Source organism: Myxocyprinus asiaticus, chromosome 38 (assembly GCF_019703515.2).
Source record: "Myxocyprinus asiaticus isolate MX2 ecotype Aquarium Trade chromosome 38, UBuf_Myxa_2, whole genome shotgun sequence".
NCBI lineage: Eukaryota > Metazoa > Chordata > Actinopteri > Cypriniformes > Catostomidae > Myxocyprinus > Myxocyprinus asiaticus.
In genome coordinates, this window is record NC_059381.1 from 23102584 (window position 1) to 23125264 (window position 22681).

A 22681-nucleotide genomic window follows, 5' to 3' on the forward strand; every position below is an offset into this window, starting at 1 on the left:
GGTGAAATATTTATTTAAAGCTGTTGTGTGTAATTGTCCAGTCCGACACAGCAACATTGACTCAACCGATAATGTGAACCTAAGGCTGGACTATCTGTTTTTCCAACCAATGGAAGATGGGGAGTTTTCTGGAATCTGTTGGAAAACAGTGATTTATTTTTGCATTTCTGTTTGGTGAAGCTAATGGTGCAAAAATTACAAACCAGCTTTAAACAAAGGGATATAAAGATTCTTAAAGCTTCTCAATGGGCGGCCAGAACCAGCAATAGACTCGCAAATGTCTGTAAAACAATACATTCAAAATGTTGAAATATCCCATAAACTCCAGTTTAATACAGCACTGTAAATCACGCAGCATCACTTCTTTATTGTACTTTGTATTCTTTTAAACTTGTATTATTTAGAAAAGGGTTATGCAAGACCACCAAAAGAACAGTTTCTATGACGTTAGCATTCTCTTTGGTCAAATGTCTTCAAATTCACAAGTCAAGAACTCACTAAATTAAAAAGTAAAAATGTACACATATGTATTTATATTCACAAAATCAAATGTAACCCGTAACACAGTTTGAAGGACATCCCATATTTGTATGTTTTACAGTAGGTGGAAACTATGGTTACCTTTGTAAATTTTTGAAAAGGTCATCGGACTGTGTAAATTTGTTTTCTTAAGCCAGGGATAGGTCAATGTACTTGTCGCTGTAAAACACTTGAAGCTCAGATGAGAATAGTACAAATTACAATTGAACCAGTAATGATGACTTCTTTTCAATGTCAGTGAAGTGAGTGGCCCAGAATGGAGCATGACATAAAGCTCAAACTATCTTTTCTGACAGGCCCGTCTTCATCACAGTAACTCTTACATTTTCATTTCCTCCTCTGACCTCAATCAAGGCCTTTCACTTTTATCATGCAATTTCTATCACAGATGTGAACTCATTCGCGTTCATGAAGGTCAGCGAATAAATGAACACAAACAGAGAGAGTTATCTGGATATGGCTGGTCTTACAGCACAATTTTAGGTCATTATGAAGATTCACTGTGGGATGAGTCAGTAAATAAGCAGATTTGAAAGTGTCACACCAGCCAACTGCTGCTCAGCAGTTGGAGTTCTGGTGAAGGACAGAAGCACACTGGAGAAGCTACTAAAGAAAAAACACACTCCATGATCTGTTTAAAGGGATTATTTACCCAAAATGAAAATTATGTCATAATTTACTCACCCTAATGTTGTTCCAAACCCATATGACTTTCTCCTTCTGTGGAATACAAAAGGAAAAAACAAAAAGAGAATCAGAATGAGCTTTATTGCCAAGTACGCATATACAAGGAATTTGTCTTGGTGACAGAAGCTTCCAGTGCATTAACAATACAACAACAAGACAGAGATAATAATAATAAAAAAAACAGAATACAAATAAAAATGGAATAAAAATAAAAAGGGAGTAGAAAATATAAGTATGTATAGAAATACACAATAAGACAAATATATATATATATATATATATATATATATATATATATATATATATATATATATATATATATATAATAAATATATATTATTGCACTCCTTCCCCTGTAAATATATTCTTCTTAGAGCAACTATAACTGGTCCTGCTCATCCCGCTCCGAGCGGGATTTGAACCAGGGTCTCCAGCAAAGGAGAAAGGCGTGCTAACAAGGAAGCTAAAGGCTACAACCTCTAGCATCAGTCGCTAATGTGCCTCTTGAGGCCAGGGGAGTGAGGTTTACACACTGCACAACTACCTACCAGCTGGCTACCATTACACAACCACTTATGAATGTAAATTTTTAGTCCCTTGGCACTGATCCAAAACTACTGATAAAGTGTGTGCATTTATTTGTGTGTCTATGTGTTTGAGGCCCGTGAGGCCAACAAAGCATCTCGTGGAGCAGTGCTTTCATAACATTAGTAAAATGGACCAGAACACACAGCTTTCTTCTCTCATCTGTAATTAACATGTTGATTTTTAAAATGAAGCTACAGATAGTTCCCTTAAACATACTGATACCCATAGCAGCCATTCATAGAGACTCCATCAGATGCACTCCATGCAGATGCTCTCACAAGAGTAACTGTAGTGGAGACAATCCATATAATGTACAACTATCAGTGCCACTCAGGAGACGCACATCATCCCTGACCTCTGCTGTGGTTTCCTTCTCTACTTACTTTCAAAATACTCCAAAAATAGAAGAAAATATTGATATTCGACCCTCATGTGGATTTATTGTATCAACTTGCTTGTCCACAAAGTGATAATAAGATACATACAATCATTTTCTTGCAATTGAAGCCTGCTTGTAGAGTGTATAGACCTTAATCATGGTAGACACCATATAAATGTTTTTGCAAATTAAAGGTGTAAGGAATAGATGTGTGGAAAACTTGAACTGTCTAAAAGGAATTTTTCATTGAAAAATGAAAATTCTGTCAACATTTACTCACCCTCATGTCATTCTAAAGTCGAAAATGTATTTCTTCCGTGGAATGTAAGAAGAAAAATTTAGAATAATCTTAACTGTTTTTTATACAATGTGAATGGTCACTAAGGCTAACATTCTCTCTAACATGTTCATTTGTATTAAGTTGAAGAAAGAAAGTCATATGGGTTTGTAATGACATGAGGATGAGTAAACCTACATAATTTCCCTTTAAACTCTGGTGCATTTTTGGGCTGCCGCCTGCAAATTTTCACAATTTCTCAAATTTAAAAGCTCATCATTCACACATACACATGGCCTTTTGTTATTTTAAGTAACATAAATGCAGAAGAGATGGTTATCCCTGAAGTTCAGATTCTAAGCTTTCAAATGATACCTCATACTGTATGTCTGACCTATGTATACAAAGACTTTAAAGTTTTAAGCGTAAACTTCTTTCACGATATAGCGCAGCCCCATTGGACCCTATATATTCAATGTTGCGTTAGCTGAATAAATAGTCATTTTCCATCCAAGTTACAAATTTAATTAAAGCGAAAAATTTTAATACATTTAAAAAAACGTATGAAGCAGCGTTTCCATCCCATGTGTTTAAACGGAATAAAATCATCACTTCTGGGGAAACTGTCGCAAAACAGGAATGAAAATGGAGCCACTGAGGCTCTTTTATTGAATGTAATTAATTCCTACTTGCTTATTAACTTAAGTACATAAACAATCAGTGTTCAAAACAATGTCCTTACCCCCATTTACTACGGTAAGCCTATAAAAATAATTTGTATCTTAAGCTGTCGGTTCGATTTGGTGCAAAATCGTTGGCTTATGACGTTCATCCTTGTGTCATTCCGTCATGTCCACACACACAAGAAAGAAGTGCCGGCTGTCTCATGTTCTGACTGGAGAAATTAACTACATTGTTCAACTCAGTTCAGTCACACTCACACAGTTCAGGACAGCATCATTGCAGTCTAGATGAATGTTTATCTGTTATCCGTTTGGCGAAGTTGTTTACCTGCTATAATGCTTGGGTATATTTTCTGGTAGTGTTGTTGAAGCTAATATCGCTTGTCATGCTTATGTGAATCGAACATTACTTGTGTGTTAACTGACTGCAATGTATCTATGTTGTTGGGGGAAGTTACTGTGACGTTTACTAATATTTATAACTTCTGAAATTGACTTCTTGTAACTGTTATATTGCATTTTTTAGCATATTATTTTCATGTTTAATAAAGTTTATTTTATCCCCATCATTATTGAATCCTCGAAGTAGGATTTTGCTAAGGGCCCCCATATGCTCAGAAACGGCCCTGTCTCTGAGCAAATTATGTGTTCACATGGCTTGTTTAGGCAAAGTCACATGATTTTTGATGCACATCTATATTCCTATATAAATTCTATAGGAATATATTCGGTAAATGTGTTTCCATCATAGTTTAAAACATTTATCCACCTCAAGCGAGCGTTTATGTGCAATTTTGGAGATTTTATGTGCATCTTGGTGTTTCAATCTAGCATTTTTTATGCAATATCCCAAATTATATAATTATGTGGAGCTATTGACACCAGGGTATATAGCCCTCACAGCCTCATTTTTATTCACGAAAAATGCAATATGGCACCTACCCTGATAAGGTCTATATGACAACTATGGAAGAAACTTGCCTATTTATTTACATTTGAAATGCAAAAGCATTTGCGTTTCTGCTTGCATAAAGCGCTAATGGAAGTCTTGAGCACATAATGTGGCTCAATTGGCAATGCTTTAAGCCATGCCCACACTATGATTACATGAACAACATGCTCTCATGCTCTGCTCTCAGAGTGACATGGTTCACCCATATAACTTTAAAAGCTCATGTTGATAAAGTGGCAAGCACAACTTAACTGTTGTCGTAATTGCAGCCTTGCAGCTAAAGGTTCAACCTGCTAGATTAACCCTCTGAGCTGAGTCCAATTTCAGACCATGATTCACACAGCATGGCATTTGCATTAAATAGTGAGTTTAAACCGTTTTGTGGGGAAAAAACTTAACAGTTAAGTTTGTGCTTTTCTTCTTTATTTTTGCTTTTCTTGGCATCACTGTTGTTTTGTTGTAAAAGCTGTTTGTCTGGCAAAGGAATGTGTGGATGATGGCATTACCCCAGCCATATCCCTTGAGAATCACACAGATTGTGTCTTTTAAAGTGATAGTTCACCCAAAAAAAAAATGTATTATTATTTTTTTTTAATTACTCACCCTCATATTGTTCCAAACCTGCATGACTTTCTTCCATGGAACACAAAAGCTAGATATTAGGCAGAATGTTAGGGACTAACAAACTCAGTCACCATTCACTTTCATTGTATGGATAAAAAAAAGCCTGTCAGTCCCTAACATTCTGCCCAACATCTCCTTTTGTTTTCAACAAAAGACATACATATGGGTTTGGAATAACATAAGCGTGAGTAAATAAAGACAGAATTTTCAATGAACTTTTCAGTTTCCCTTTAATGGTGCAATCTCCTCTCATTTCTCAAATAATAATACTCTTCCTTCTAGAAAACAATGACATCCAGACAGCACACTTATTCTTATCATAATATGTATCCATCTCTGTGGCAAAAACACTTGCAAAGATATATGTTAATACACTCAAAGATACATATTAAGAAAAACAAACCATTCATATTGATAATATAAATACAAAAAAGTCACAAAGCGATTGAGGCACCACAAAACATGTCAAGTCAGTCTCTCAGTTCAGCACAACAGCACCTTCTGTTGGTGTGAAATTAGCTCATGAGAGATGACCACGGTCCAGTGATCTTTGTAACACGTCATTCATTTGACCTTGTCTTCTTTTTTAATGTATATCATGGAGATAAAACAGGACAATGAAATCATGCAGTTGCAAGAATTACATGCATTTAGAATAGTAGATAAATAAAAGCCTTGTACATTGCCAGATATTATCATAGTTGAGTGAAATCTGTTTTGTGTAGTTGGTGTGCTTTTTTTCTTAATTTTTTGTAATTTGTGTAATATTTCCAGATATAAGACCAACAATTCTTGCACAGAAATGAAACAATATTTGCACTGTTATAGTATTACAATAATGCTGATTTACATATGAAACAACTTTTTCCAGATGTGAGATTTTCAGTATAATTAATTTTTATCTGGTTCTTACCACAGTGTAAGAGGAATAAAGAGCACGGATCATATTGGACAACAAACACAAGAGCAAACATATACTTTAAAGCTTTGGAGTATAATGCTGCTCACTAGGCTGCTGTAGCTTATGAATTCCCTCCAGGAAATTTCTATGCAAATAGAAAGAATGTATCCAACGTCAGGTGATGGATTTCACTTAATAAAAAAATATTTAATGAAAGTACAAGGCATATTTGTAGCCTCATATTTCTTCTCTCGCTTACCTCTTCAAAGGTGGACATCAAAAACCTCGTCGTCTTCCTCTTGAGAGCCATCTTGGATGACTGTGAAGGTAGAGAGAATACAAAATGCTGGGAACGTATAACAAGCCACTGAAGTCTTGCGAGTTATTATCATCATTGTTTACTTTTCAAAAAATCAAATACAGTCCTAGACATGATGGCAATTGTACAGCAAAACATGCCCTCATTTCGGGCACATCAGTTTGTGTTTATGCATCCATGTGTACAGTTGCAGAAAAAATATGCGCACCCTTTAGATTTACCTAGATTTCTGCATAAATTAGTAAAAAAATTTGATCTGATCTTACAATTTAATCTGGTCATAACAATAAACAGACTGCTAAAACAAATAACACACAAACAATGATGGCGTGGCAAATTGTATAGCCATTTTATGCAGAATTTGTTTTGTATAAGTACACTTACATTCATGTGCATTTACCTGCATGCTCTGCTATTGGCTGGGTGCTGTTGGGGGGTGAGAAGCTAATGGAATGTGTGGCCTTAAAGGGAGTGTCATTGTGACAGCTGACACTCTGTACCCATTTGTGGTACTCAATGGCCAAACGACTCCCACAGTCTTTATGACAGCTAACACCACAGACTAAAAAACACAGAGGATGGTTAAGATGCTATGACAGCTTTATTTTAAAAAGACCACGCAGCTATTCAGTGTTACTATGAAAATTGGAGAACTAAGGCTGGTTTCATACCTTGGCATTTGTAATGTTGTTTGTAAAAGCCCCATATCTGTAAGGATTAGAATATGTTACGTAAGGCAAAATGACATTGAAAAATATGAAACATGAAAGTTCTGTACGGTATATGGGTAGTTGATGCATGTCCATGAAATTTTTCTTAACCCTCCTGTTATGTTATCATTTATGATCCATTTAAAGTAAAAAACTAAAACTGATATTAATTTTGCATTTGGTCAAAATACCTTTTGGATTCTACAACATTGACTAAATGAAGATGTACAAACAAATTGTATTGCATTTTAGGACACTTTCGTTTATATTTATTCAATGTAAGGGTATTATGGGTGGTTACTAGGGAATTACTAAATGGTTGCTAGATGGTTGATTAAATCAAAAGAGACCTTCCACAAGTCTCCATGACATCCTGATCCCTATATGTGTATGGGTGTCATATTTATTTTGTTTCTCTGCCTGCTCCATGCCATGTCACAGCCACGCCTCGGCCTGCTCCATGCCATGTCACAGCCACGCCTCGGCCTGCTCCATGCCATGTCACAGCCACGCCTGAGCCAGCTCCATGCCATGTCACAGCAACGCCTGAGCCTGTCACAATAACGTCTCCTTCACGCCATGTCACAGCCGAACCTCAGTCTGCTCCATGCCATGTCACAACCAAGTCCTAGACTGCTCCATGCCATGTCACAAGCAAACCTCTGCTCCACGGTCCAGGCCTGCCCCTGCTCCATGGTCCAGGCCCGCCTCCGCTTTACGAGCCAGCGCTCACGCCTACCACGGCCAACGAGTCAGCATCCATGCCTACCTTGGCCAAGTCAGGATCTTGCTGTACCATGTTACCACGTCATGCCATGTAGCCACATCAAGTCACCGTGGCCAGCTCCCTCACAGTGAACTTTGTGTTTATGTTTTGGGGCGTTGGGAGCCACCACAAGAAGGGGGGGATATGTCACGTTTAATGTGTTTTTGTTCATGTTTTGTGTTTCATGTCATGTGATTTTCTGTTTTATAGACATGTGTTTTCTGGTCATGTGATATCCTGTTTCCCTCCATGTTCATGTGTCTTGTTTTCATTGGTTCATTGTTTGTTACTCATTATCAGTCTTATCTTGTCTTTTGGTTTTAGTTTTTTAGTCTTGTTATCTTGTTTATAGTTCTGTCTGTTCATTGGTTGTCTTGTTACCCTTGTCCATGTATTAATACCCTCATGTTTGCCATGGTCCTTTGTCAGGTATTGTTAATGTATCGTTGGTTGGTTGTCAAGTTAAGCCATGTCTAGTCTAGTCCAGTCTAGTTCAGTGTTTCCCAACCTTTTTACGACTAAAAAATTATATGGCACACCACTATACCACATAGACTAACCAACGTCAATATTTTTCCTTTTCAAGAACTTGGCCATGTTTTCTGTCTGTCGTAGTAGCATGCTTACTTGTAATGTTTGAAATTCGGCTATGCAAAAAAAACAAAAAAAATCACATAGGTAGGCTATGCTGTGTGAGGTCACAGGTGGCAAGAGCGCTAAATGGGTAATGAAAAAACTACAAATTTGCTTCTTTTCTAATTTGTAGATTTGTTCTTGCAATGTCACAACAAATTACAGGGATGCAAACTCATGAGGGGCGAAAAAGATAAGTCAATCACTGGTCCGCGAACATTTTTTTCTGGGGATATTTTTTTTTTTTGAAAGAATAAGCTAAAAGCGCCAATTCCAGCTATTTTAGTGATTCAAGTTTATTCAAGTTTACAATTGCGCAGAATTAGCTGCAAAATAAAGAGTATTTTGGTGAGGCTTGCTTCTGTTTAACAAATTTGTTCAATTTTATTAACCGATTAGTTCAGTGACCCCTTCTGGAAATGTCACTAGGTGGCAACAAATGAGTGAGTCATTGAATCATTCTGAGTCGTTCACAACCGAAATCTACCAAGAGACTTTATAGTGTTTAAGCATTAAAAGAACAGAGCAGATCTATAGTCTTCCTTCAGTCTGAGCATTATTTTTCATCCAATAAGACAACAATAATAGTCTAATAATAGTGACCTTCTCCTTTATTAAAACTTGCATGGCTACAAATCTACTGACTTCAGTATAAGAATTATAAACACAAAGCAGATCTACGGTATCATTTTCTTACAGTAGCCTATTTAAACTGCTGAGCATGGCTTTTATCTGAAAAGAGGACAATAATTGACAAATAATAATAATTTTGAGTTTCAATAATGTTCTTTTGTCATTGTAAAGTGCATTTCACATGAGTTGAGTCGAGGCGTCAACGCTCCGTTCAACGCCAGCGTCAAGCGCCGCATTGCCCTCCACATGACAAGAGTTGCAGAAAGCGTCACAGAGGGGCGATTTTACGAGTTTGCCACACAAGAAAGCGGGAGGTGTGCACAATAAACATTGAAAACACGTATTTGGAAGAGAGAGAAAAAGCTTGCAGTTGCTTTGATAGCAGAAAGTAATAAAAGGACTCGTTTATGTTTAGGTCTAAACGTTTTCTTGGTGAATTTAAATTAGTTCAATAACTGGGGTCTCTGATACTCGGAAACGATAAGGTAATATTGAATTAAAATAAATTATGAGACATTCAATGTCTCTTCACAAATTTGGACAGTTTTTAAATATTTCTTGTTGCTTAGTACTCTCAAAGACATTATTGGTGAAGCAAAAACGTGTGTGTAAAAAACACTTTGGTGTAAAGTGTCGTCACTTCACAGACTTCAGTGTATTCTGCAGCGTATAAATATCAGTCACTTTTGAACATTAATCATTGCTCTTCACAATCACAAAAGTGACCGATTATGGTTTCAAAATGGCGAATTTCTCCGAAAGGTGAGGAGTTTGGATCCCTGAAATTATTATTATTATTTTTTTTCATGCATTTATTTATTTTGTGGAATTTTATCATTTTCCACGGCACACATGACAATGTGCACAGTGGTTGGGAAACACTGGTCTAGTTCATGTTTATGTTTCTGTTCATGGTTTTTGGTTTTCACATTTATGAATACACTGCACTAGGGTCCTTCACATCATCATCGTCTTCGTCTGCCTGGCATTTCCAGCGTACGCTACAATGGGAGTCTTTTCAATGGAAGTCTATGGGATTTTTTTTGCAAATGTTTCATCTGCTGGGCTGATGAAATTCTGAAATAAATATATTTTGAAATTAAAAAAATTAAAATGTTAACCGTGTTAATTGTTTCAAACTGATACAATGTGTAAGTATTCCAATTCTCATTTTTTTTCACTGAAAATTAAGGGTTTACTGTATATCTACTGTAAAAGAATAGTTCCACCACTGACATATAATGTAGCTGACGTTCTTTCCAGATTAAATGCAGTTAAAAAAATAAATAAAAAAAAAACCTATGGGTTCTTGGTTCTTGTTTATAATCAAAAAGGAGGTGCTGTACTGTAAATCAACTGTATTCTACCAGATCTTTTTTGACCCGAACAGAAGGGATCAGCATCAAGATTTTAGGTTAAAATGTATATGAATGTATAAGGGGAAATGTAATATGCATTCATATCTATCTTATCTATCTATCTATCTATCTATCTATCTATCTATCTATCTATATACTGTATATATACACAGTATACATGAGTATATCTATTATAATTATATAATATGCAAGTTTTTCATCCTTTTTGCCCTTACTTGTACATTTTAAATGATCCTGCAGAGACAAAAAAATAAAAATAAAAGTCCAAATGTGCCACATAGTCTCTGAATCAATATTATCATAAAAAAAAAATGCATGCATGATTATAAAATAAATAGCAAAATGCTGTTTAGTCTAATATATTGCTTAATAGATTTAGATTGAGTATGGCATGCCACAATTCAAGATATGTAATAGTATTTCAATTTCAGTGTCAATTACACAAAGCAAAGAACCTGTATACGGTAAATCAAAATCCATTTTTCAAAAACCCTTTTCCAACTTAACAGGAAATTAGAAAATAGGAAGTGCTTACTATCTACACCCAACAGTACCACAACAGCGCACCAACTGTGAACACAATAGCATCTTTCCCTCAGACACACCCTCCCTCTACCTAGCCTCTGAAAAAAAACAACACTGCTGCACTCTGAACAAAAACAACATAAGCCATAAAGCTGAGACAGGAGAGACAAATCTGAACAAATACTAGTCGTAAATACGATCTAAAAAAGATCACATTATGTGCATCTGTGCTTTTTGAAGATAAGCGTTCGCAACGCTGAAAAGATCTTATTTCATTTCATCTTTGAGTTGTTGCCAGGTTGGAGATGAAGATAGTTTGAGCCATAAGTAATATGTGCACTCACCAAGTGAGAGCAATGCTGACAAACTGAAGGCTTGACACTGCTTGTCTCCGTAAATGTGTGAACAAAGCCCATCTTGCAGTTCAGTAAGGAGCTTGCCTTGGTGAAGTACTCAATCATCTCCTCTCGGCTAATTGTACAGTCCCTAGGAGCAAAAATGAAAAAGAGAAAGATGGGACCTTTACCGTACTTTAGACTTTGACAAATGAGTGAAAATAATTACATTAGATAAACTGGGCAGATGTCTTGATAAACCCACTGGTTTTGGTCCAGTTCATCAAACTTGCCGAGGTAAGGGAAACTGCTCCTAATGATCTCAAACCCTTCTTGGGAAATGTTGCTATCGCCATCAGTGTCAAAATTTTGGAACACAGACTGAAAAATTACATGTCTAATGGTTAGTTTTCTTTCACAACATATTAATAACACTTATTACATGGCTCTCTGGAATACTTGATTCTAATTGGTCAATTGTGACAATCTGCAGTCAAATATTTGTGTAAAATTGGCTGATAATCCAGACAACCAATATCCTACATACCTATGCTGGATTGATATCTTTCGTTTCATTCCGTGATCTCTTTCTCACAAAATAATTTCAACTGATGTCAATATCTCATGTCCATTTACTTATTTACTGTATCTGGTTAATAGCTGTGTAATTAACGGGATAATGTATAATCACCCAGTTATTATCGCAAAATAAACCATGATAAGGTGATCAAGAACCCAATGCAAAGCACAAGGGACTTGTATTACCTAAAAGGGGTTTATGTTGCATATAAGACCTGTAGTATATTATGTGCAATGAGATTCTAAGAATATAAAAGGAGCTTCAGAGAATTTATAAATGAATAGTGGTATTAGTCATGTATGTGTCACATACCTCCACCATTTTCTTAATGTGCCTCTTTATAATGGTTTGACTGAAGATGCCCACTGTTCTATCAGAGGAGACTGCGACTTTGATCTGGAAGTCTAAGAGGCCGGAAATCAATGGTGTCGTGACTTAGCAAGAGGATATAAGGCAGCAAAAGATGTGTATAAATGACTGCTGTCTATTGGTTGAACAGAATATTTATAGAGTAGCGATACAGTCTCCCAGCTGCAAGTCCACGTAAATGGATTATGGAAAAATTAATCTGTCAAATTGTGTCATGAGTGGTTGTAATTGGTGGTTTCTACCCAAGTGTGGCCACTGATTTGCTATCCCAGCAGTTATTGGTGGGGGTGACTCACTGAAGTTTAATACTGCATGGCTCCCTCTGTAGAGAAAGCTGATATATATCATCCTCTGAGTGGTACTAGTCCAAAGACACCTGGCTACTGGGCATGGACAGAAATATAATTGATAGTTAATGTCAAAAACTTAAAATGACACTCATTATGTATCTAATAATTAACACAGAATTGACAAATTCAAGTAGTTCCCTTATTGAATCACATAATCACATTTCCCTTTAACTCTCCTGATAGCATGCTACGCAAACAAACTTCAAGACTTGGATTATGGTTCTTTGGGAACCAGGATATAATCACATTCCCATAAACAATGGGAAGCGTGATTAAGAGCAGAGATGGGCGATATGGCCCAAAAAATTATCACAATATTTTTTCATATCGTTAGATAGTGATATTTATCACAATATACTGTACATTTCGTACCATTAATGGGGGCGGAACTGCATTCCATATGTTTGTTTGATCTCATAATGTGAGATAATGTGTTTGTTTACAAGTAAACTCCAGAGAGTAAGCTACCTTTAAAGTACGTACACTCAGTTTAGGATTTAATCCTACATAAGGCGAATGGCCCCTTTTTGATGAAATTTCGCCAATTTCATCCTCTTCAGCTGATGTTTGACTCCACAGAAAGACTTTCATGTGATTCTCCACACTTCAGTTTAGTAGGTGGTGGTAATGCACCAACAACTGGATTGCCAACCGCCATTAATCATCACAAGAAGAAGCACTTTCTTGCCTGTAACAGCACTATAGATTTTGAAAAAATGTTTAACTAAATAGTACATACAGTATAGAAACAGCAATGGTGTTAATGTTGGAGTTGTTGTTGTGTTCTGCCGATAACTGTATTGCATTTTCAGTGTCTTGTTCGGTACACAATGATATCATATTATCAAGATAGCTAGATGCTAGCTAACAGCTAACAAGCCTCATTGCCGTTTTCCATGACAATAGGGCTGCCTGCTAACACTTCCTAAAAGGCTGATTTCATGACTGTGATTCAGTTAGCTAGTTATGTGTATAACTTTGCCGAACTGCATGTGTTATAAGTGACACCTTCCTGATCCAACCATCAAGATGTAGAACACAGGCTAAATATAAAAAATTACTCAAAAGTTTGCCATCGATATCTAAAATAATATTTGATAAATATTGATATTGTTTTATCGCCCAGCCCTAATTTGGAGGTTGCATTTTCGCTCTAAAATTACATTTTTACTCCACTGATGGGTTGGGGTTTTTGTTAACAAAATATGCATTCCTGTTGACTGTATCATCATTTACAACTAAAAATACAACTTGCTTTTGGCGCCACTATGTGGACATTTCACTCAGAAACTGGAGCTCACAGGGGCCCATACTTTCAACAGCACTTCCTATATTAGACTCACTATAAGTAGATCGAGGAGGTCTGAATTGGCTTCTATACTGGGTGAAGTACTCTGAATGAGTGCCAGCTCCTCCAGGATGGCGTACAGCTGATGAGTCTTGGTTAGGTTGACCCTACTCTTCTCTCGGTCATCCCAATCAGGCAGGTCCACATGAACAGCAATCAGATCTTTCAAATGAACCCAAAGGATGGGGAAATGAAATCCCGAACATCCCCAATAAATGCTGACGGTAGCGACTGTAGTTTCCAGAGGATGTGACCAGCTCCACCAATTCATCAAACACCTGATTCAACACAAAAAAGAAATCAGTAAGACTGAAAGCTGGTTTGGCAGAATGTTTAACTGTGGGTTCATGGGTTCAAGACATTTGAGAATAAGCTCTTCATAAGAGCAGTAAATATGTTTGATTGTCTGATAACACGGTCCATATAAAATCTGCTGACTTTTTTTACATTTCTGAACTGATTTTAGGGGAAAATGTACAGACTAGCCCCTTTTCACATTTCTGGGTTCGGACACAAAAGTAAACTAATTTGGAAGGCAATAGTGAATATTATTTTTATATGGTTTTTGTGCAAAAAATCCACTATTACGTTTCCAAGGTTTTCTAAGCAGGGAAAAAATTATAGTGAGATGGATTATGGCTTTTAGAAGAGAGAAAGATGCCTCATTTACTGTCACTCCCTCAGCAGCTATATTTGAAACCCCATCGCAGCAATGATGTTGCTCTTTTTATATTTATTACTATTATTATTATTTTTAATTAGTAATTTAAGCTTTTTTATTTTGCACTAATTTTACATTTTTACATATATATATATATATATATATATATATATATATATATATATATATATATATATAGTATACAGTATGTACTGTTTATGTGGTGTGTGTCTATATATAATATACTGTATATAAAATATGTTAATAAAAATTTATATTTATAAATAATTATAAAATGTATAAATATTTAGAATGTATAAAATAAAAATAACATTTATAAATGTATTAATTAATTATAATATATATATATATATATATATATATATATATATATATATATATATATATATATATATATACTGTATAAACATGCTAAAGTATACTACATTTTTACAACATTTTAGAGTTTTCTGCAGAATTCTGTGTGTGCAGATTCTGTGTAGGCCAGCTGATAACATTGCACTCAAATATTGATATTTCTGTTCAGTCTGGCGGAGTGTATGAAAATGGTGCTCAAGCCGCCTACTGCAAAGTGTGCTCTGTCGCTGACTTTAAGAATCTTATCTCCTTTAGTCAGAGTTTGAGAGTGTTTTTTTTTTTCCTTTTTTCTCACCAGTATTGGAAGTGTATTCACAAAGCAGTTCTCTGGCAGTCCTCACCTTGCATGTTTCACTGCCGATGAGTGCTTGTGTATCATTGAGTCGAGCAATGGAGCTATTGCTGAGTCCACCCACTACAGCCATAAGTGTGTTAAAGTTCAATAGCCTCTGCTCACACAAACATACACACCAAATAATGACTAGATCTTATATAAATATGTATTACATATCTTCAATTATACTACAATTAGTTTTGGTCCTCTATGATTTGACAAGCTGCATTACAAGAGTGCTGGTACTTAGTATAACAGCACTGAGTTGCTTCACTGTTTGTATCACTCCACCCTCATACTTCTCCAAACCCAAATGACTTTCTTCCGAAGAACAGAAAGAGATGTTATTCTTCCAAAAATCATCTTTTGTGTTCCACTTAGGAAAAAGTAAGTCAGATGGGTTTTGGACGAAATGAGGAAGAACAAAACGTAAACAAACAAGAACTAACCGGGAACATGAACTTGAGAAACACATGCATAAATATAACAACTCACAAGGACTGAACAGAAATCAGGGCACCCACAGGTGAGGACAATCGAGGACAGCTGGCAGTGATGAGGGCAGGGAATTATGGAAAGTGTAGTCCGGGAGGAACAGATGATGGGAGAAACACAAAAAAACAACAGTGAACCGTGACAGGGAGAGAAAATAACAAAACACACAGAGTAAACCAACAAACTCACCGGAGCCTTGACAAAGTGCCCTCTTTTTGCATCTACACTGAAAAATCTAATTTTCTTAACAAGTATCCTTGTGTTGTTTTCCAGTAAAAATATCTAAACATCACTAAAACCTGATAAATTCACCTGATAAACAAAACTGCATAAGATATTTATGGAAACGGCAGATTGTTTTCAATACAACCCCAATTCCGAAAAAGTTGGGACCATATGAAAAATGCTAATAAAAACAAAAAGGAGTGATTTGTAAATTATATTCACCCTTTGCTATATTGAAAGCACTACAAATACACATTATATAATGTTTTTCCTTGTGAATTGCATTGTTTTTTGAAAATGTAATTTTTTTTCAGTAATTTCAAATCAGTTGATTGCAACACGCTCCAAAAAAGTTGAGACAGTGGCAATTTAAGACTAATAACAATTTGATGAGTTGAAATAACAAGGCGATGTCAAACAGGTGATGTTAAACAGGTGAGTCAATTGTGTCATAGTATATAGGGAGCCTCCAAAAACAGCTTAGTCCTTCAAGAGCAAGGATCATTCAAGACTTGTTAATTTGTCAACGGATGCTTCTGCAAATAATACAGCACTTTGAGATCAATGTTCCCCAAAGACAAATTGGAAGGATTTGGGGCATTTCACCCTCTATAGCGCACAACATATTTAAAAGATTCAAGGAATCTGGTCAAATCTCGGTGCGTAAAGGGCAAAACGAAAACCATTTCTGAATGCGCGTGATCTCTGATCCCTCAGACTTCACTGTCTTAAAAAAACGACATTCATTTGTAATGGATATCATGAACATGGGCTTGGGATAACCTTAGTAAACCTTTGTTAGTCAGCACCACTCAATGCTGCATCCACAGATGCAAGTTAAGACTTTCCTATGCAAAGCAGAACCCCTACATCAACACTGTCCAGAAGCATTGCCAACTTCTCTGGGCTCGGTCTCATCTTAGATGGAAAGTAGAACAGTGGAACTGTGTTTTTTGGTCTGAAGAGTCCACATTTCATATTTTTGGTGAAAAACAAAGCCATTGTGTTATCCGGGCCAAAGAGGAAAAGGGCCATCCAAGCTGTTATTAGCATCAGGTCCAATAGCCAGTGTCTGTATGGGCCAGGGGTGTGTCAGTACCATGGCATGGGTAACTCACACATCTGTGAGAACACCATGAATGCAGACAGATATGTAAAAATTTTGGAGCAACATATACTGCCATCCACCACTGTCTTTTCCAGGGACGTCCCTGTATTTTCCAGCAGGACAACTTCAAACCACATACTGCCTGGATTTCAAGTGCATGGCTGTGTGAGCAGAGAGTGTGGGTGCTAGACTGGCCTGCCTGCAGTCCTGACCTGTCTCCAACTGAGAATATATGGCGCATTATGAAGCACACCATATGGCAACGAAGACCCCATACAAATGTGCAGCTAAATGATTGGGGGAAATTCCACTTTCTAAACTTAACAAACTTGTGTCTTCAGTGTCCAAATGTTTAATAAGCATTATTAGAAGAAATGGTGATGTTTCACAGTGGTAAACACTCGACTGTCACAACTTTCTTGGAGTGTGTTGCAATCATTTGATTTGAAATTACTGTACATCTTCAAAAAAGAATGGAATTCACAAGGAAAAACATCATATAATGTGTAGATGTAGTACTTTCAATTTAGCAAAGGGTGAATATAATTTACAAATCACTCCTTTTTGTTTTTATTACCAGTCTTCATACTGTCTCAACTTTTTCGGAATTGGGGTTGTAGTTGTCAGGGTTTTGCCCTTAGTTTTGGGGTTTTTCCCTTTGTGGCAGAGCCCTGACATGTACGTGTTTCCATGTCTGTTTTATGTCTTGTGTCTGGATTCAGCCACTTCGTTTGGTTTGGTTTATTTACTCTGTGGTAAATAAGTCCAGGCACTTTTGTTTTGTCTCATGCTGTATTTTCTCATTCCCTTGTGCATTCGTGTCTGTCTTCAGTGATAACCCTGCCCTCTTGTTTGCCTTGTTACCTGTCTGATTATTAGTTGATTGTTCCCACCTGTTATTCCTTGTTATCTCCTTGTTTTCTTCCCTATATAACTTCATTGTTCTTTCTGTCCTGTGCCAGTTCATTGTGGATGTTCCTGTGAATGTTTCCCTGTCAGATGTCTGTTAGTCAGTTCCTGTCTGTCCCAGCCCTGTGTCTCCAGCCCAGCCAGTCTTCTCTTCACCTGCCCTAGACTGTTGAGTTTTCCCCTATGGAGTAGTTTTTGTTTGTTTTCTGTTATTTTGTTAATAAAAGCCCTTATTTGCCATCCTGCATTTATGTCCTCTCTACTCGCCCCTGGTGATCCTTGACAATAGTTCAATAGTTTTAAGATTAAACTAATAAAAGAAAAGTCTGTCAATGCCACAAGGAAAAAATGCATTCATATTCAAGATACAGTACATTCTTTGAAAACAAGCCTTATCAGATAAATACACCTGTTTTAAATGATTTTTACTAGACAAGATATACTGTAGATCCATGTTAAGAATATGAGATTTTACAATGTGTAAATGAAAAGACTTACAAGAATTTTGCTAAATGATTTGTACCCCATATAAGTCAGATGTTCAGCCAGGGTGGAAGCATCCAGGTGGTCAAACAGAAGTGAGTTCTTTTATTTCTTCTGGACAATCTCATCAAGTTGCTGTCTCCATTCATATGATGGGCTACAGGCAACAAAACAAGATGCTTCTTGTTTATCAATTATCGAGAATACAGTGGCCCTAAATGGTTTTCGTACCTATAAACCACTATCAAATATGTATTTAATATCATTGCATTAAATAAGAAAATCTGAAAACAAGTAACTTTTCAAGTAAAACTTCTGACACACACACACACACACACAAAATTGTTAGGTTTTAAATTCTTAAACAACAGAAATCCTCTTAAAAATAAAGACAAAAATTCCAGGTTGTCAACCTTAGTGGAACATGTCCATAGTTCACGGACAGATCAATATTTAAGTCCTTTTTTACTTTATATCTCCACTTTCACTTTCACATACTGTATTCACATCTAAAAGTGAAAGTGGAGATTTATAGTAAAAAAAAAAGGTCTTAAATATTGATCTGTTTCTCACTCACACCTATCATATCGCTTCTGAAAATATGGATTCAACCACTAGAGTCTTATGGATTACTTTTATGCTGCTTTTATATGATTTTTGGACCTTCATATTTCTGGCCACCACTCACTTGCATTGAAATGACCAGCAGAGTTGAGATATTCTTTTCAAAATCTTTGTTTGTGTTCAGCAGAACAAAGAAAGTCATACACATCTGGGATGGCATGAGGGTGAGTAAATGATGAGAGAATTTTCATTTTTGGGTGAACTATCCCTTTAAATATCAAGCCATGTAAACAGGTAATGAATAGGCTATTACATGAATTGTATGCTCAGGTGTTTGAGTTTCTCAGACATCATGATGGTCCGTACACTATCCCGCTACAATCTCCAGGCCTCATAGGAGCAGCTGTTTGGGTTAGTACTGTGCCCTGTGACACACATGCTGTCTATGTCGATGAGCAGACTGCGCCTCACATCTCCATTCTGCTCCAGTAGCTCCTTCAGACCACGGATCTGCTCGGCCAGCTCAGGGTTCAGGTCAAATTCGGCTGGAAACTCCAGAACCTGACAGAGAAAGAGAGACAGAAGACAAAGGGAGCTATGACACTGAATAGATATGCATGAAATAGGTCTGGGCATGACATCAGGAGAACGAGTATTCTCAGTGAATAGTCTTGCCTCAGCCGTTTTATTTGAATTCAGACTACAGTCTTTGTAATTCAACCCAGCTGCCTTATGGCACAGATCATACATTTCTTTATAAGAGATACAGTGGGATTCAAACATCTGAGTCCACATTGAAAACAAAATAATGGTATTGAATGCAGTTAAGAAGAAATATTTACCATTGTGCACTATTTCTACAGGTACGTCACTAAACAAATAAGGAAATTTGTGACATCGATCATATGAACTCCTTTGTACAAGAGGTCAGATTTCCTTGCTTCCACTGAAGCACACATGATGCAACATTCTCAAATCATGCTGGATAACATGGATCATCAGGTTTTGTACAAACTTGTGGAGTCCATGCAGCTCGAATGCATGCTGCCATTAAAGCAAATACTATGACGTTCTGAAATACATGTTAATGTTAACTTTTCACTCAAATTGTCATGCTGATAATATAACATGTAATGGAAAAAAAACTGTATTCAATTACAAAAATGCAAAATTGAAGCATTTTCACAAGTGTTTTTAGACTTTTGAACCCCATGGTACGGTTAATACAGTTCAGTAGCAGTAGTAAGAAAACAATGCAAAATTGGTATTGAACCTACTTGACAAGGTGACAAATATGAGACTGGTGATTTGCAGAACAATCCTGTTCCTGAGACCTTTTAATACTGTCAAGGCAGCTCCACTTCATTACTATTATCGGCTGTGAGGAGAGTGATGGAAACAGTTTGTGATGCTGTCAGCCCTCTCTCCAAATGACAAACCCCACCCATAGCCGAATGTACTAAGTGCTAAATGCCTGGTATAAAAGCCGGGCTGTCATGTCGGAAACTACATGCACAAAGCAAAGACTTTTATTTCTTTTCAGGTATTTGACAGTAATTCTAGTTTTTTAAATTCAGAGTTCTTGGAAAGTGGAATGTTGAAAGATCTGCTTTAGAAGGATACTTCTGCAGGAGTTTCTTGGCTAGGTCACTGGGGGAGAGATACCAGGGATGCATGGTTAGAAACAAGCCCACCAGAGATGTCTCCTTCAGAACACCTTCATTGTCTGGAAGAAAAAGAGAAAGCCAGACAGTTGCAGGAAAATGAGCTTCACATTTATTAACACAAACCCATTAGTCTGAAGTTCTTTCTTTAGATTCAAGTCTCAAAACTGGAGAAGACACTAGAGAAGAACAGAACATTTAAACAACAGTGGTCTTAAACAGAGGGTGTTATTGCAAGATGGTCCACCAAATATTGTTATTTTAATAGCTTACCATCATAACAAAGTATGTAAATAGTTGAATGACGTGACACTCTATTGCAATGCATAAAATCATTCAGATATGGGTTAGGAGCTTCAGTAAATGTTCACATCAACCATCAGGATGGTGAAATATGCGATCTCATTGATTTTGACCATGGCATGATGGTTGGTGCCAGACGTGCTGTTTTTTCATTTTTTATTGAAATTTCAAAAATACACAACAGAGCAAAACACAACACATACACATTGAATCAACATTTAACATTTAACCCCCACTAATATCCCTCCCCAATCACCAACCTCACTCTGACCCCCAACGAACACCCCTGTGGTCACATATCATAATACACACACAAACTCAAAAAAAAAGAAAACAAAAAAAGAAAATATAATAAACATACATAATTAAACTAAACTTCTCTCTCCACATCCCTTCCCCAAGAGTCCCCCAAAAATGCTAAATAATTGCTCCATTTCCTAACAAACAAGTCCCCAAACCCCAGCCTTCTACTTGCCACCTCCTCGAAAGCTGCCACCCTCCCCTTCTCCGCATACCACTCTGGAAATGAGGGCGCTCCATCCGACTTCCATCCCCTTAAAATAATTTGTCTGCCAATCATGATACTGGTCAGAACCCAATTTTTATGTGTTTATCCCTCAAATTTATGACCACCTCATCACCCAAAATACAGAGTCTGGGGCAAAGTATTTGAGTGCCCAAAACGTCACACAAACAACTCTGAACCTTCAACCAAAATTCTTGGATATTAACACACCCCCAAAAAACATGGGTTGTGTCTCCATCTTCTGATTGGCATCACCAGCAGGTGGGTGTGTCTTTAAGACCAAGCCAATACAGTCTAGAGGGGGTCCAATAGAATTTATGTAAAATCTTGAATTGCATAAAGCGCACCCTTGCATCTCTAGATACAGACTTGATGTTTTTTAGAATCCTAGCCCACACTCCCTCCTCCAATACCAAGTTTAAATCTTTCTCCCATAATCTCTTGATAGATGTTAAAGGTCCAAACCCGAGACTCTGAATTAGCAGGGAGTAATACACTGATGCCTCATGATGTTTTCCAAAAGCAGTAATCACCTCTCCCAGAGTATCTGCCGCTTTTGTGGGGGGGTTGCTTCTCCCAAAAACAATACAGACCAGGTGGCACAGCTGTAAAAACCTATAGAACTGAGATTTGGGAATCCCAAAATGTTGAACCAAATTTTCAAAAGATCTCAATACTCCACTCTCATATAGGTCACCGAGTGTAGTAACCCCCCTCACTATCCACTCTGACCAGCAGAAAGGGGACTTATTAATACATAATTTAGGGTTCAGCCATATGCTTGAGGCAACATTTAAATAAATGTCAGAATTAAACACTCTGGACACTTTTGTCCATACCGAGTGCAAATGTGAGATAACGGGGTGTAACTTAAGTTCTCCGATTAGTTTGATAGAAAGACTTTGCAATGGCAAAATAGGGGCAAGAATTTCCTGTTCAATAAAAAACCAGGGAAGAGCTCTCTCAGGTGGAAGCGACCAATGAGCCAAATGTCTGAGACCGAATGCATAATAACAAAACAAAATCTTGGGTAGGCATAGCCCACCTTTGTCAATGGGCCTATGTAACTTATTAAAATGTAATCTAGAGAGGGGAACATCTACAGGGAGAGACTGTAACAGGTAGTTACATTTTGGAATATAATTCATTTTAATAACATTAACCTTCCCAATCATAGATAAATGTTATGAAGCCCGCCTGCCCACATCGCTCGAAAACCTTTTTATTAAAGGGTCAAAATGAACTCTAACTGAATCACACAAATTTGCTGGGAATAAAATACTTAATGCCCTGTTTGGGCCACTGAAAGGTGCTCGGCTGGAAAGCCGATACAGGGCAGTACGCTGTCAGAGCCAAAGCTTCGGATTTAGACCAACTGACATTGTATCCTGAGAACTTAGAAAAGGAATTAATAATTCTATGGAGGCAAGGTGTAGATCTAATGGGGTCAGAG

General features: G+C 36.9%; 1 pseudogene; it reads right to left on the bottom strand.

The window, feature by feature from the left end:
* Nucleotides 1–5032: 5032 nt before the first annotated feature.
* Nucleotides 5033–20529, bottom strand: LOC127428583 (RAS guanyl-releasing protein 2-like; annotated as a pseudogene).
* Between the last annotated feature and the right edge of the window lie 2152 nt (nt 20530–22681).